Genomic DNA, 16,526 nt, shown 5'->3' on the forward strand with positions numbered 1-16,526 from the left:
GGTGTCGAGTTAAATCGAACCATAAATACAAATTTCGTCCGCCATTTTGTAGCCACCATCTTGATTTTTTGCATTGAAAAACAATTCATAATTTCCGACCCTGAAAACCACCACTCATCAATTTTTAATCAAATTGGACCATAATTGCAAATCTTGTCCGCCATTGTGGAGCCGCCACCTTGTGTTTTCCCCTAGAAAAACTCCATAATTCATTGTCAACGAATTTTTGTCAAATCAGCTTGCGAATGAAGTATCATAATTTGGAATACGAAACAGTTTTTTTTTCGCAAGAAGGCGCCAAAATCAAAAGTTAGCTAGCTAAAATTGACATGACTGAATTCCTTATGAAATTACCTTTTTAACAATGTGTCCCTATTCAAATTGTTTGGGTGATAATCACCGACGGATGGGCGAAGAGGTATGACAGTTGAGGTTATTGTAGGAAGATGACCCCCTTGCATTAAAAACCGACGTGTTTTTGCATGTGTTTTGAAGATATTCGATCTCTTTCGTCTTCGGTGCCCCACCCTGTATAATGAAAATGATAATAATAATAATAATAAATATAACAAGAGTAAGCCTATGTATGCGGTCATCTTCAACAACTTCGAATACTCGGCCTTATCAAAGCGCCTGACCTTTCCTTTCCTCAGGTCGAGTGGGCTGAATTTGGAAACTGTGGAGTTCATCATGGCCTGCCAGGATGGTGTCTCCAACACCTTCGACTACTGCAGTCACGTGATGCGTATAGAGGTTCCTGATACAAGGTTTGGGGCCTGCTGCTAGGGGCCTGGAACATAATGCACTTGCTGTCAGCATGTCCAGCATATACGGTCTCAGCTTATATCCATCGACATAACGCGGCCCTAAGAGTGCTGTATTAACACCTACATCACTTTTACGATATTGACGATACACCGGTATTACCCTACGCTCCGGGGGATATTGAATTCGTTGTGGAGAATGAAAAGTGACAAATTTATTGTAACTATTCGTTCCCCATCCTCAGGCTCATAGAAGCTAATAATCCTGATGCAGTCCTTCTCGTCCACCAGAACAAGATAATATTCATCTTGGAGTTTTCAGCTTCTGGTGAGAATAATATCGTCCAAAAAGAGGAGAAAAAACGGAAAAAATATCAAGATTTTTTTCTTCGAACTCCGCAGTTGCCAGACCAGTCTGTAAAGATGGTTGTTCTGAATAAAGGAGTCCTTGGTAAAATGATGCCGTCTCTACTCTCGAATCTCAAAATCATACCGGCTTGCCATACTAAGGCAGAAATCTCAGCCGGACCACTAGCTGAGTGGTCATCATCTGCCTTCTCACGGCAGATGATTCTTCCTGGACCCATTGATCTCTTACCCCACGGTAAGGGAAGTGATCATTGGTTGAATGTATCGAGGCATCGGGGGATAGGGACTGACCAGCGCAAACTTGAGGGAAAAATCGTATGCATTCCATCAATTCTCTAAAGATAATGATTAACTTCTGGGAAATAAAAGTGTTGGTTTTCTACTTCTTTATGGTTGGAATACAAATTAAATATACCAAAAGTGTTTTTGTACAATACAGTGTTCATATAAAAGTAGTTGTTTTGAAAGTATTTTTCTTTAGTGTAATTCAATGTCTTTATGAAAACATCTATTTCGGGATAGTTTTTTCTTCCAGTTCGTGTCTGAAAGTCACTCCTCTGCATGATCTACACACTTTGTAGAGACCTACAGTGGCTTGAACGTTTGGAGTTCATTTGCTTTAGGTTTGTTTACTGCCAGTCTTCAAGCATGAAGACTGGCAGCAAACATACCTTCACATAAATATAACATATGACGTATGTCATATGTCACATGACATTTGTCGAACACAAAATAATCTATACATGTTTGACCTTCTCCGTCAGTGTATATGTTCAATTTATTGTTTTTAGCTCATTTTTACTGCCCTGAAGAAGCTTCCCGTTAGAAGCGAAAGCTTGGCAAAGTAGAGCAGAGTTTTTGATTTTGGAATTTTTGACTGAGAGACCCCATTAATCTATTTTGCTGTACATCTCTCCAGTCGCTAAGAATATCCACTTTATATATATATATATATATATATATATATATATATATATATATATATATATATATATATATTTTATATATGTAACCAGTTGTCCACCTTTGCAATTGGCTGCACCGCGCTGATGAGGCCAATGGCCAAAAACACGTGTCCGCGGTTTGCCTCCATTTTTTGAGTGTCCACAAATTTTTCCTTTCGATTTATATCATACACACTCAATAACATCTTTATCTATATTTATATATATATATATATATATATATATATATATATATATATATATATATATTATTATTATTATTTATTAACTTCAGGTACTACAATATAAAATATAGAATATAGACATAGTAAAAACAAGTTAAGTTAATAAACTAAGAAGTCACATAAACTGTTTCCAGTTTGTGTGTGACTGTGAAAATTACAATCAAAGTTAAAATCACTTAAAGAAAGCTAATAAAAATACAACATTCATATTCAACCCTAGATATATCCTTATTTACACTTACATTAGCTAAAATACATATATACACATATATACATATATACACATATACATATACATATACACACACGTATACACATATATATATATATATATATATATATATATATATATATATATATATATATATATATATATACATAGACTTCTGAACAGAATAGATATAGTAACATCAATGATTATAACAATGATAAAAGGAAGTGTTCCAGATTCTGAACTGGGAAAGAACATAATATGAACTAATCATTGTCCATAATATAATTTATTGTACAAGTCAGGATTTGACTAGAGTGAAATCTAGGTACGCTGTAATTTGATTACGATGAAAGCATACTGTCTGTAGTCCACTTGGTTGGGCAGCAAGTTGTACAAAAAATATGTGGAGCACATACTTGTTGTTTTCTGAGAAGATAGGCTGGTAGTTCTGTAACAGAATCTGATGGTTGGAAACTTTCACTGGAGAGCTTCCCTGGCTTTCAGAATTATTGAATTTTGAAAATATTCCTTCGAGCCGTTTTGGAGAATCACATTTTCAGCAATATTTTGATCCAACATATGAGTAGTGAAGTATTTTGTTGGCATCATTTCCATTTGTCTGACTACCTGTTTTTGTCATTGGTAAGTCAGAGTGGTTCCTGATTATTGACTCCACACTAGCCAACAAGTAAGAAAAAAATTGCGACTAATATTATAATGGCTATACATGGGATTTTAAAATTTAAAGCATCCTTTGACTTTTAAGTCACCACATATTTGCCACTTATACGTATTATAACTTATTGCATTTAGAATAAGTGACATACTTTCGTGTGTTTCCTTCATGGCAACAGTATGTGCAAAAAGAATAGATGCACTTTTGTTATCATTATCGACCAAGCGTCTTCAATTCATGCAGGTTGGAGCCCAGCTTCCTTACCCTTTTAGATGATTTTTGTCGAAGAAGGACAAATGGGTTCATAACTGAGGGGATATTGGCGGCATGAATTCCTCAGACATCAGTACCACCCTTCACGGGATACCCCACCTGGCTGGGGTGAGATGGATGAAAAAGCTATTAGTCCATTAACGGGGAACATGAGGGCCTCATTCGACAGAGTATCGGGGCCTTCTATATCGGGATGGGTTGTCTACAGCATAATCTATAGCTTCCCTAAGTAACAGTTGTTACCATTATGAAGCAGAACGGCTTTTGAACCTGTTTTAGACGGTGTGTTGCCGATGGTGACGTGCAGGCGGCGAGAACTGTGGTATTTAAGAAGCGGGCGAGTGTTGGTTATGTCAGTTTTCATCGAGTGAGTTAGTGAGATCATATCATAGAAAATGTATTCTTGTGACTGTGATAAATCTTTTACTCGTAGTGATAACCTTCGTCGTCATCAGCTCCAGAGTTGCTAAGGAGGTCCATCAGTGAAACGAGTGAGATTAGATGACGCTGCAACACCTATGTACACATGTAATTGTTGTAATGTGAAGATTCCATTGACTCAAGTGAATTCTCACAAAAGAAGTCTGTAACATAAGAATAATGCATGTGTACAATTGAGTGATGGTGTTCAAATTATAAAGAGTGCCTTCAAGCGTCGGATTGCTACATATTGGGTGCGGAGTTCCATTGTTTCCACCGATTACATGTTATTCTTTGATGAAATCAGGCAGAAAGTTATAGAATTATTGGAATCAGCCATCAGGGTTCACAAAATCATCAAAGTGAATATGGAAGTATTTGGGAGTTATATTCTGCAAACGCAAGACCTGAAGGAAACCAAATCATTTAACTCTCAGAATAGAACAGCTGACCAATCTACTGATTTGAATTCCTTATTTGATGGATTTTGAACTACAGAATTCCAGGAACATGATTCAGGTAAGCATATCTACCAAGTTTTAATTGGATGTATCAGTAATTTTGATTTTTATTTATGGTTAGACTTGTGAAAAAATCATGTTTCTGGAGGTGAACATTAATAAATACAGCCCGCTCAGTGGATGTTCTATGTGAAGCTACCTGAATGTATCGAGCGTAGGAAGGCCGTGGTTAATATCCGTAATGAAGATCAGCATTGTTTAGCATGGCACTTCAGCACTACGTCCTGCAATCGATAGAACGTCAGAAGTTTCATCATATTCACATTTCAATACTCTCATAGATGTAATAGGTATGAATTTTCCGGTTAATTTGAAGGATATTGTGAAATTTGAGGACAAAAATGATATTTCAGTTAATGTGTACGGTTTACAGAACATTTGGTTGCCATTCAATTGGCTAGGCCCAATAGGCTGAAACAGCTGTCTACTGGTGGCTCTTGAATTGAAATCAATATGGGAATGATCAAAAAGTACTTATCTATTTATTTTTTTATTTTCATGGAATTATTTTCTAGCAGATTGACTACATTAACCTTTCTAGATTTCATATCATTTCTAGAAACATGTGGATTCGTTTCCCGATGGCATTTTAGGTTAGCTTTCCAAATTTCTGCTACCGCAGATGTCGATTGATTGGTTAAACTACCAACACTGACATAAAAACTTGGCAAGTCGACTTGGCTGTCACACCAATAGGTGGTTCCACTTATGTTTCGCTTGCGTTTACGCAGCTATTTTTATCAAGTACTTTCTTGGTTTTTTCCCATTTTGTTTTCAATCGAGGACCGTCTGCCCGGTACTGACGATGCCCAATAGGCTGAAACAGCTGTCTACCGGTGGCTCTTAAATTGAAATCAATATGGGAATAACCAAAAAGTACTTATCTATTTATTTTTTGATTTTCATGGAATTATTTTCCAGCAGATTGACTGTATTAACCTTTCTAGATTTCATATCATTTCTAGAAACATTTGGATTCGTTTTCCGATGGCTTTTCAGGTTAGCTTCCCAAATTTCTGCTACCCCAGTTGTCGATTGATTGGTCAAACCACCAACACTGACATAAAAACTTGGCAAGTTGATTTGGGTGTCACATCAATAGGTGGTTCCACTTATGTTTCGTAAATGAAAGAAATATCAGTTTGAAAAGAATCATCGTGGAGTGCACAATGTCTAAAACAGTAGATGAGTTTGGTAGAAAGAGAAAATGGGGTGATAATGTCATTCGAGGTCCTCCCGGGAATGGATTTGAATTAACAAAAGATGGTCATTATGACATGCAGAGAAAAATATTGGGAAATACAAGCGAACTATTTGACAAGAGTTATTATGTTACTGTAGCATATCTTGAGGGGGAAATCAATGGAACAAAGGAGGTCATACTTCTAGCCATACAAGCTGCAGTACAATCCACAATTGGTAATGTTGCTCGCGATGCACGTCAAGCATTCGACGATAAAATTGCAGAGGCTCGGATAACTTTGGGTCGTAAATATGATAATCTTAAAAGTGAAGTAGAAATAAAAATGTCTGACATAACAGCGTCTACAATGAAAAAATATGACGCTTTGTAACAGAATGTTATAGTTATAGAAAAAACATAAACTCAGCTAATCAGGTGGACTTGAGTATCCAGGACTGGACATTAATCCAAATGTTTGAATAATAGAACCGAAACCAAAACCAACAGATGACGTATCAATTGAACGAACATGGTGAAGGTGCAGGGAAGTTGAACTTGCTTCCCCACCTAGTGTGGCCGAGTTGGCTAGCATTTCCCGCCAACAGGCTGAAATTGCTAGCCAACAAAGCATACTAGAAAAACAAATTGCCGAACTAACAAAATGTTTGGCCGAACTAGATCGGAAGTAAACATCTCTGGAGGAAAGGCGAAAAGTAGTGACCTCTCCGATAGAGCGATTTAAAAAATCAAAAACAATATTGGAAACATTTTTTGTAGATGAATTTTAAATGAAAGATTAGTTTTAGGTTAGTTAGGAATATTTAATTATGTTAGTTTTAAGTTTATATTTGTAATTTTAGAAACAAAAAATTAAAAAAGAAGTGAAATTTGTTGTTTTGGTTTGGTACTCATTGAACAATGCGATGGTTAGGGCATTATTCTTCACTTCGACTTATTATTATTTTTTTTTATTTCAATTCCAAACTCTTCTGGACAAATACCTCACAACAATTTTTGTGTTCTCTCTAATCACTTGCAAACAATCTCCTGAGAAGAAAATAAAAAAAGACATGTTTCATAATGAAATCAACACGAGTATAATTTCATGTAATTCATATTATATTTTATCCATTCAATTATCTCTTTCATTGAATATACCTTATGTCATTTTGCAATTCCTCCCCACTTCATTCCAACTCCTCTCCACTCCTCCCTCACTCCCTTTCAAAAACTATAAAGTAGAAATTATCTGATTGAATATTCAGTTGGTGAGCTACCTTCAAGATGGAACCAGATTCAACTACTGAGCCATATTGTGTCCCAGAGCCTCAGACACCATTGTGTCCCAGAGCCTCAGACACCTTACTATATGTCCATCCAACAACGTTTCGTTCACTCCACGACGGCTCCTCACAGGAGTGAGTATGATGACATTCCATATGATTATCGACTGCAGGTGCAACATGTTACCGGCAGTGGCGAAGCGGGCCTTTCTGATGGAGACTATCCGGATCCTAACGATCTTCCTGATGATTTCCCGGAACGTATAGAAGAAGGTATGCAAGAGGAAGTAGATGCAGAGTTAGAGATGGCTGTTGACGACTTAGACGGTCTAGATGATTATGCGTACGATGTCATTAGTATATCATCTGATTCAGATGATTATGAGGCCGACATCATTAGTATATCATCAGATACAGATGATTCAGATAACTACACCATCATCATTGTTTCTGATGACGAGGAGCGTTAGTCCATACCATTGCATGGATTAATAAAAAAACAGCCCTTTTCAGGGCTACAATTGAAGACTGAAACAAAAACAGCTCTTATCAGAGCTATTATTATACTTTCAAACAGAAACAGGTTCAGAGCATTGTTAACATTAGGTTAACATTTTAGTCTCAGACAAAATGCATGTAAAAGTACCATCATCCCACTATGTAGTACTCATCATTATATGCATATATATTCAATGATTGAAAAATTGCCAACTTCAACTTTCAGTTGAAGTAGTACTCATCATATGCACAGATATTCAATGACCAACAAATTCCCAACTTCGACTTTCTGTCAAAGTAGTAATTTGTCATATAATGCACAGATATTCAAAGACTAACAAATTTCCAACTTTGACTTTTTTTAGTCAAAGTAGTCATTTGTCACATAATCTGTGAATACTACTACTACTACTGTTTGTGTGAATAATGTAGCCCTGAAAAGGGCTGTTTTTTTTGACCAGTAGGTCCACGATTATTCTGTCACAGGTTTGACATTGTTGCATATTACACATGTTGACACTTGGGTGAAGTTTGTTAGAGGTCTCTCGCAAGCATCGCACCAATTCTGTCCTAATTCCATCATAGAAACGGTGTTGTGGGTTTTGATATGATGGTACCATCCTTCATTATTGTTTCTAATGGAGTAAAAACGAAAACAACACCAACATAGCTTTTTGATGTTGTTATCAATCGTTTGGATCCGCACATGCGCGTCCATCAAGCAATATAAATCCATGGGATCTTCTAATGGGTCGGTGATGTTGAGCAGAATTTCTATAAGTCAACTCTTAATATTTCTAATCGAATTTGTAAAATGCTGTTTCCAAAAGAGTGGAATGAAAAACCAAACGTGTGCGTCTATCCCATGATGATTGCGGGGGCTATCGTGTGCTACTTTTACCAAATAAATAGACCTGAGGAAACAATTAATTCATGAACTGGCATGTGCAGTGATTGTGTGTCGCGGATTCAGCTATCGCCTCCATCTCATCCACCGAAGGGAACAAAATCAGAATATCGTCAACAACAGTCACAGTGCCTGAAGTGTTCCGAACCTATAATATTGAATAATATGGGTATTTGTAGAAAAATTTGGATAACTGTGCTGCCGTTCCAGCTCCACTGCAACGTTGTTTGCGTTGTGATACATATTCTATGAATTGCTGGAATCATGTCTGCACTACAAGTAGAAGTACTTGGGATCTATGTGAGAAGGTTGGTCAACTCTGCCCCAATAGGAGAATTCATTTTTTTTCAATGTCGTTGTCTGACTCATGAACAATAAATATTGAGGAGGAGAATCAGAGAACGTTCCACATCAACAGAAACACGTTAACAATTTTTATTTTTATTATCCTTATTGTCCTCTGTTATTAATAAATTTTTTTTTGAATATATTTTCTCACATTTTAAAAATGCATGCAACACAAAGTGTTCCTCTTAAATGACAAAGATCGTCACATGCGTGAACCGTTTAGTGAAAGAGCGCATGTGCCAGTTGATGAAAAAGCGCATGCGCTAGTTTATTTTCTTCTATAAAAGGTGAAGTATCAGTAACATCATCACCTTTCCTATTCACATTCTATTGCTATCACATATCGTTCCTCAGACCTAAATAATCATTATCATGTCGCTATTGATTGCTGAAGATGGTTCACCACTTGTTGATATCGATCACACTGATTTTGAAAATATTTCAGTATTACATTTATGGAGTCCAGATTCGATAAATAATTTTTATATTAACGACTTCGTTAACTTTGCAGATGTGACGGAACCAAATGAGCAAATTGTTGTTGAAAATCCAATCGTTTCGCAATTATCACCACTCAAACACGCTTCATCTACCCTTCCTCTTTGTGTTGTGCGAGAAAAAAATCCACAACGAAAAGTGACAGATTGATGAGGAAGACAAAAGGTGTACCTAAAGAATTGAAGGGTTATTTGAAAGCTGAATCTCTATCTTCTTTTAGTCCACTACATCGGTTTGGAGAAATGAAAAAGAAAGCAAAATGCCGCCTTGTAAAGGCTATTGCTGAATTTGAAAAGAGTGAGCGAGCTATTAATGTTAATAAGGAAACTCTTCAAGCATTAGATGCCAAGATTGCATTAGCGAAGGTTGAATTCGCTAAAATGTGTAAAGATGCAGATGAACTCCGTTCAAAAATTGTGAAAGATAATCAATTTAATCAACGTTCGAGAATGCAAGCTCAGGCAGAGCTTGAAGAGTCGACTCAACTTTATGAGACGGCATTATCAGTGAGAGATGATTGGCGAAAAGAGTTGGAGAGTACATTTCAAAGTGACGGTGATTATTTTTGGGAATGGTAATGTGTTTTCAATATCGTGAGTTGAAAAATATAAGTGGGAATGGAGTATTCAATTAATTCAGTTTGGTATACACAGAACGTTGCAAATGGCTGGGGCAACGTTTACCGCTGCAATATTTTTCAATTCACATGAAAACAATAATGAGATTCAACATTACTTTATTCATAAATACAATAATAGATACATTTAAACAATATATTTGATTCATCAATCCAAGAATTTTGTTCGCTAGGAAGGCCTAACCACTTTACATATACTTTATTTTTTCTTCTCTTCATCACCTTCTCAAACAGATATACGTCAGGATTTTCGGTTCGTAATAACTCTTCTTCGTAAAAACATCCTCTAATAGGTTGTTCATTCATATCTTCAAGATTATAGGTCCTTGGGGTGGTTTTATTGATTTTAATAATCCTGAAGAGCTCCGTGGTGAAGTTCGCAGGGTAGGATTTCTCAAAAATATGATTGTACTTGCTTATACGTACAATATCATTCAACTAGAATTTGGGTTTACTTTGTTTTCCTCCAGTTCCTTTGAAACCTTTGAATTTCAATTCTGTTGTTGAGTCAACATTGATATGTGCCATACCTTTTGTACGATGAACTTCATTGTTATATCTACTAGTTATAGTTTGAAGAATATCAAGCCATTTGTGGTGACCGCTCATCGAAAATTCGTTTTAGAGTCATGCCTTCATTGTACGAATCATTCGTTCTGCTATAGCCGCCTTCTTTGTGCTAAATGTTGAATAATTCTCGCATGAGAGATGAGAAGCTTCTATTGAAAAATTCTTTCCCTTGATCACTTCGTAATGTTTGGGTGAAAATTTGGCTTCCTTAAGTACATGTTTCATTGCATTAGTTATTGTACTACCTGTTTTATCTTTAACTGCTACAGTTCACAGATATTTTGAGTAACAATCAATCACTACAAGTATATATCAGTATCCTTTGTTACTTTTTGCGTAAGGTTGTAGTTCAGCTAGATCTATTTGCCAAAGATCTGCAAAACCTCTGATGGTGGTTATTCTTCTGCGAGAATTAAGTCTTGCAGGTCTATGTTATTCATTAACAACTTGTCGTTTGACATCACTTATTTCATTAGTCATTCTATTTCAATATGAATAATGAGAAAAGGTGATAATGTTACTGCATTGAATAATGATGTGACAGTGATCATTACTATTGGATATATTAATATATTATACCTTCTTTACGTAATTCTCCAATTATTGAAATTATTTCATTGTCATGTCCAGTATGCCCAGCTGACTTTGAAACTACCAATAGTCGTAAGCGAGCAACTCTTTCGGTGAATTTCAGTACACATAATTCACAGGTTTAGAATTATATGTTTTCTCCATTTTCACTCGTTTGAGTGCTCCACCAATTTTACTTCTACTTCTTATTGGATATTGTGGTGAGTCAAATAGAGGTTTGATAACTTCACGAAATTTTTTAGAATTTTTCTTTTCAAAACAATTCTTCAGATGATATTGTTTAAATGGAGCATTCGTTATTTTCAATATTTTGGAATATACTTGATGAGTTTCTTTATTATCAACATCTTGTGGATTCTTCAAAAAGAGCATATCATACAATTATGGACTACCTGCACATTCATATTTTTTCACTTTATTAGCATCCCAAAATGAAATGTACCACTAGACTTCCCATTTTCAGCTTTTGTGTAATAGGATCCATACGTACACCAAATATTCCATCATATGATGGATTTCTAGATTTTACATTATTCAAATGTTTCGCCAAAACATCTTCACGACTTTCATTCATATTAGGTGAGGAGTCAGATCCGATGAATCGATGTGGGACGATGATGGTGTTTCGAATAGAGTTGTTCTCATATCGTCTTGAAGTGTGCTCGTGTCACTATTCACAGATAATACACTACCAAAATATTGTTTTTTTCCTATTGGAGTACTCATGGGATAATTTGGAGTAGATTGAACATTTCCATGGTTCGACGATAACACTGATGATTTCGAAGTAGCGTTTGATGATAAAACATTCAATGGTTTCATTATGGACTCATACAATTTTTCGAGTGTCACACGATTTTCAATAATATCATTCTTGATAAATTTCTGCCTGACAGCTTTTATAATCTCTACTAGTTGACATTTCAAATTCATTTCATCGTTTTCATTTTCAGAATCATTTTTTGTATTCATATTTCCTTTTTTTAAAATTATAGCTCAATTCGCTGGTGAAGTGACCTCTGCAATATTCAGTGATCGAGTACGTTTCAATAACAAGATCATGGATATATAAAACTATCAAATCCTTTGCGATATCTACCTTCATCTATTTTTTGTCCTTATCAATGACTAGAAATCCATATTGGTCCTCCCAGCATTCATCACACATCAATTGGAATTGTTTGAATGTTACATCGGCTGATACATGATCTGAATAAATATGATGTAAATTCGTCTTATCTTGTTTGAACATTATGATGAAATTGGTAGTGTCACGCACTAATTGTTTGGGTACCCGTGAATATATCTGTGCGAGATAAAAACAATCAACATCCTTATGACGTCCCATACAGAAATATGATCTGATAATATTCTGCTTTTCACATATCACATCATCGAAAATGAAAACAGAATCAGGCTTAGCGTTGAAGGGTTCCACTATTTCTGCATTATTGCTGAATGTATAAAATCCTAATCCTGTTATAGGTTCCAAAACATTTCGCAAGTACTGATAATTAGGTTGATTGAGTGATTTCAAATAGAGATACACATTTCTAATTCTCAGTCCTTGTGGATGTGTTAATAGCGATATCATTGCATTCGTCTTTCCACAATTTGAAGGTCCTATAATGAGTCCTCGAACTGATGATGCAAGTAGTGGGCCATGTCTGAATACCCTTTGTTCATTCAATCCACACCCAAATTTCTCATCTAGATTATCTACAGCAAACTTTTCTTTCTGTTTTACAATGTGCATCGTGCCGTGGTTGGAGAATATGAATGTTATTAGCTTATTTATTTCAATGTGTACCATCAAACGATAAGGACGTATTGAAAGTGATCGTAGAATTGAAAGAGGTTGTGGTTTTGTTAATGATTTAATAAACAAACTTCCTTTCGAATTACATCCACCCAACCTCACAAAGTTGCCATAATTCCAATTCATTATTCAAAAATTTGTTACAAACTTCTGCACCACTCCGATAGTTCTCAGCATCAGGAAGACATAATTCGATTTGTTTTTCATCATAGCATTCACTCATATCATAAATGCTTGCATGTTCGGCTCTATCACCCAACACTTTCAATAAATGTTGAACCGATGATTTGAGATCTACAACATCGATTCAATATTGACTTGCATACTGCATCCACATCTTTGAATGGTGGAACTGAAATCAAATAAAAAAACAATCAACAACCTCCAACTTATTCCCATGATATAATACTCACATTCCCATTTTATTTGTTCTTATGAAGTGAGTGTATTCAACTAAGTTGGTAATGTTTATATTTCCATATAATTATCATCTAATATACGAATAATATTAAAACAAAAAGAAAATTCACTATAATTACTTTTATTATTCAATCATATTGAATTCAACTAGAGATCGCGTTTTCATGCCAGCAAAACTTTGTGAGCTCTGACCTAAATACGTCATCGTATATTTACCACTCGATGAGTTGATACAAGTTATATCATCATCACTGAATTGCAACGAAATACGTTTTGGTAGCCATGTTTTAAATAATTTGTCATTGCTTACACTAAACCGTGTAGAATAAGTTGAAATATTTTCAATTATGTACACTTCATCAATTGGCAATGATGATAAGGCCTTTTGCTCTAGTATTTCAACCTCCTGTACAATCAAATTATTGATTTTATTCAAGTCTACTTTTGAAACGGACATGATGAAAATATAAACAATTTCCAGACAAATACACTCACCGTCTTCCTTCTATTACGAACTGAATAACACTCTACCAATTGCTAACTGCTGCAGATATATTCGTCTACTGATTTCATAGTGTGCCAGGCATTTCTTTTATATTAAACAGTGCGAGTTACCTCCACCATGAAACCGTGCAAGGTTCACATTGCTAGTTGCTACCCACTAGAGATGCCTGACGTCACAGCCAAGCCCACCTCCCAGCTGGATGCGATAACAGATGTCGATACGAACAGGCAGTGGTAGTTGCGCTCTTGGAGAGGGCAAACGTTAGCACAGTCCTCGGCCGCCTGCGTGTCACCATCGATAGCGATGCTAGAGCGATGCGTTACGTCACAGCCTTCACCGCATTTAGAGAGGTGAGGGCATACCGATGAATACGCATTACTCAGCCACATGCTGTGGGGTGAACATCTCGCTCTCCGTCCGTAGAACGGTTGCTTCTATGACGTCAAACCACTAATAACTTGGTGGGCTCACATCGATAGAACATTCATTATTTGAAGGATCTTTGAAGTATGCAGACGTATGTTTGTACACAGACACACACATGATAAATCCTGTACCGTGCATTTTACCGTGTATGCAATCTATTCTTCAATGAAGGATATCTTCACCAGGGAAATTCCAATGTGTACTTTGTACAAGAAAGTTTGCACTTAGTACACATGAAGGATAATCTGACCCAAGGTCAACCCACCCCCCACACCCCAACCCTCCCCCACCTCCAATCTAATTACATCATTACGTCGTTAATGACATCATAGGGGCGGGGGGGGGAAGCATGAGTCGGACATGTCGTTCAAGGTCACCCTAATTACACCATTACGTCATTAATGACGTCATAGTGGTGGAGGGAGGCATGAGTCGGACATGTCGTACAAGGTCGCCCTAATTACACCATTACGTCGTTAATGATGTCATAGTGGTGGGTGTAGGCATGAGTCGGTCTAGATCATTCACCCCGCGTGACGTCATAGTGGTGGGGGGAAACATGAGTCGGACATGTCTTTCAAGGTCACCCTGATTACACCATTACGTCGTTATTGACGTCATAGTGGTGGGGGGAGGCTTAAAACCTGCTCAAATCTCCTACTCTAGTCCTATCGTTGTGGAACTGGTGAATTATAGATTGAAAAGCAATATTTTCCAGAGTTCAAATACCTTGAAGAATTCAGGATTATATTTTGCCAACGACTATATTGCGGAAGACAATAGAGACAGAAAATTTCTAAGCAATCAACTTAAATTAGCACGGATTCAAGATCCCGAGCAACGTTAAAAAAATCTTCTATACTTTAACCATAACTCGTATTCCATCAACTCACTCAAGGCGAACCCAGTGAAGGAAGCAACTTCACTAAATCCTCCTACTGAGATATCGGCTCCTACCCCTAAGGACAATAAATCAGAGAAGAGATCGTCTGGGAGGTCAAAGAAATAAAAACTATTCGTGTTTGTTTTTATTTGAATTCATTGATTGTATTGTAGTTATTGTTGCTATAATTATAATTGATTGATAGCTTTCCTTTTGAGTTCATTTTTGGTATATTAGATATCGATGTATATATATGCTTTTTTCCTCCCATAGGCCTTTTTGACATGTAAGCAGGTCGGAAATATGAAAATAAATCTATGCCGTCTGAATAAAAGATTATTGGTCGCTCATTATAATGATTTCGAAAATTTAATTTTGTCAAATGATTTGATATCATCACTCTGAGTGAAACTTGACTGAACAATAATTATCGTACTATAGATATTTGTTTACCTGGTTACAATGTCGTGCGAATGGATAGGAGCGGAGGGACCAGGGGAGGAGGGTTGGCTATTTATTTGAAAAACACTCTCAAATTTTCTAAACTTCCTAACAATGATAACATTGAGGATTTGTGGGTGAGTGTGAGGTTGCAAAACATGAGTTTTGCGGTAGGTTGTATTTATAAGCCGCCTAAATTGAAACTGACAAATTTTCTCAATGAATTTGAAAACAGTTTGATATCAGTTGTACCTCAATTTGTTGAAATCATCTATATGGGCGATTTCAATGTGGATTTAGCAAATTTCAATAGTTTTTCTATTCGGAAGTTGAATTAATTATTTATTAGTACTGGGTTGAAGCAGATAGTTAACTTTCCTACAAGAATATCTCAGAACACCTCTTCTACTTTAGACCTGATAATTGTTCAGATCAATGCCAAGTTGTAGTTCTCTTCATGTTCCACACATATCTGACCATGATTCGGTTTATTTCACCCTCAACCTGATTGGTGAAAGTGAATGCAACAAAATTATTAAGTACAGAGACTTTAAAAATATTGATGAAGATCAATTATATACTGATTTACAGTCCATTCCGTGGCACCATATTTATGGCTTGGATACCATTTACAAAAAAGTAACTTTTTTCAACGAGAACATGAACATCTTAATGGAATTACATGCGCCTTTCAAAACAGCTTTCATTAGAAAAAAACATAAACCGTGGTTTACCGGGATATTAAAATTATGATGAGAGAACGCGACAAAAAACTTAAAAAGTTCAAACGAACCAAGAACATTCGCGATTTTGAAGAATACAAACACCTTAGAAATTTCACTGATAAATCAGTAAAGAGGGAGAAAAAAGCCATTTTGAATTTTCACATAAGCAGGCATACTAATAATGCATTAAAAAAAGTAAACATATATTCTAAGAAAAAGAAAAACGATATACCAGATCATCTTTTAGGTGTGAATGACATAAATGATTTTTTCCTGAACTCAGTTCCCACTGCCGGTACAGCCTCGGATTTTGTACTACAGTACTACAGTGGTCAACTTGTTGGTCCCAATGTAAGTTGGAGTTTT

The sequence above is a fragment of the Leptinotarsa decemlineata genome, unplaced genomic scaffold (assembly GCF_025532065.1).
Source record: "Leptinotarsa decemlineata unplaced genomic scaffold, Ldec_3_MD MMD2_tig00000026_RagTag_RagTag, whole genome shotgun sequence".
Taxonomy (NCBI): domain Eukaryota; kingdom Metazoa; phylum Arthropoda; class Insecta; order Coleoptera; family Chrysomelidae; genus Leptinotarsa; species Leptinotarsa decemlineata.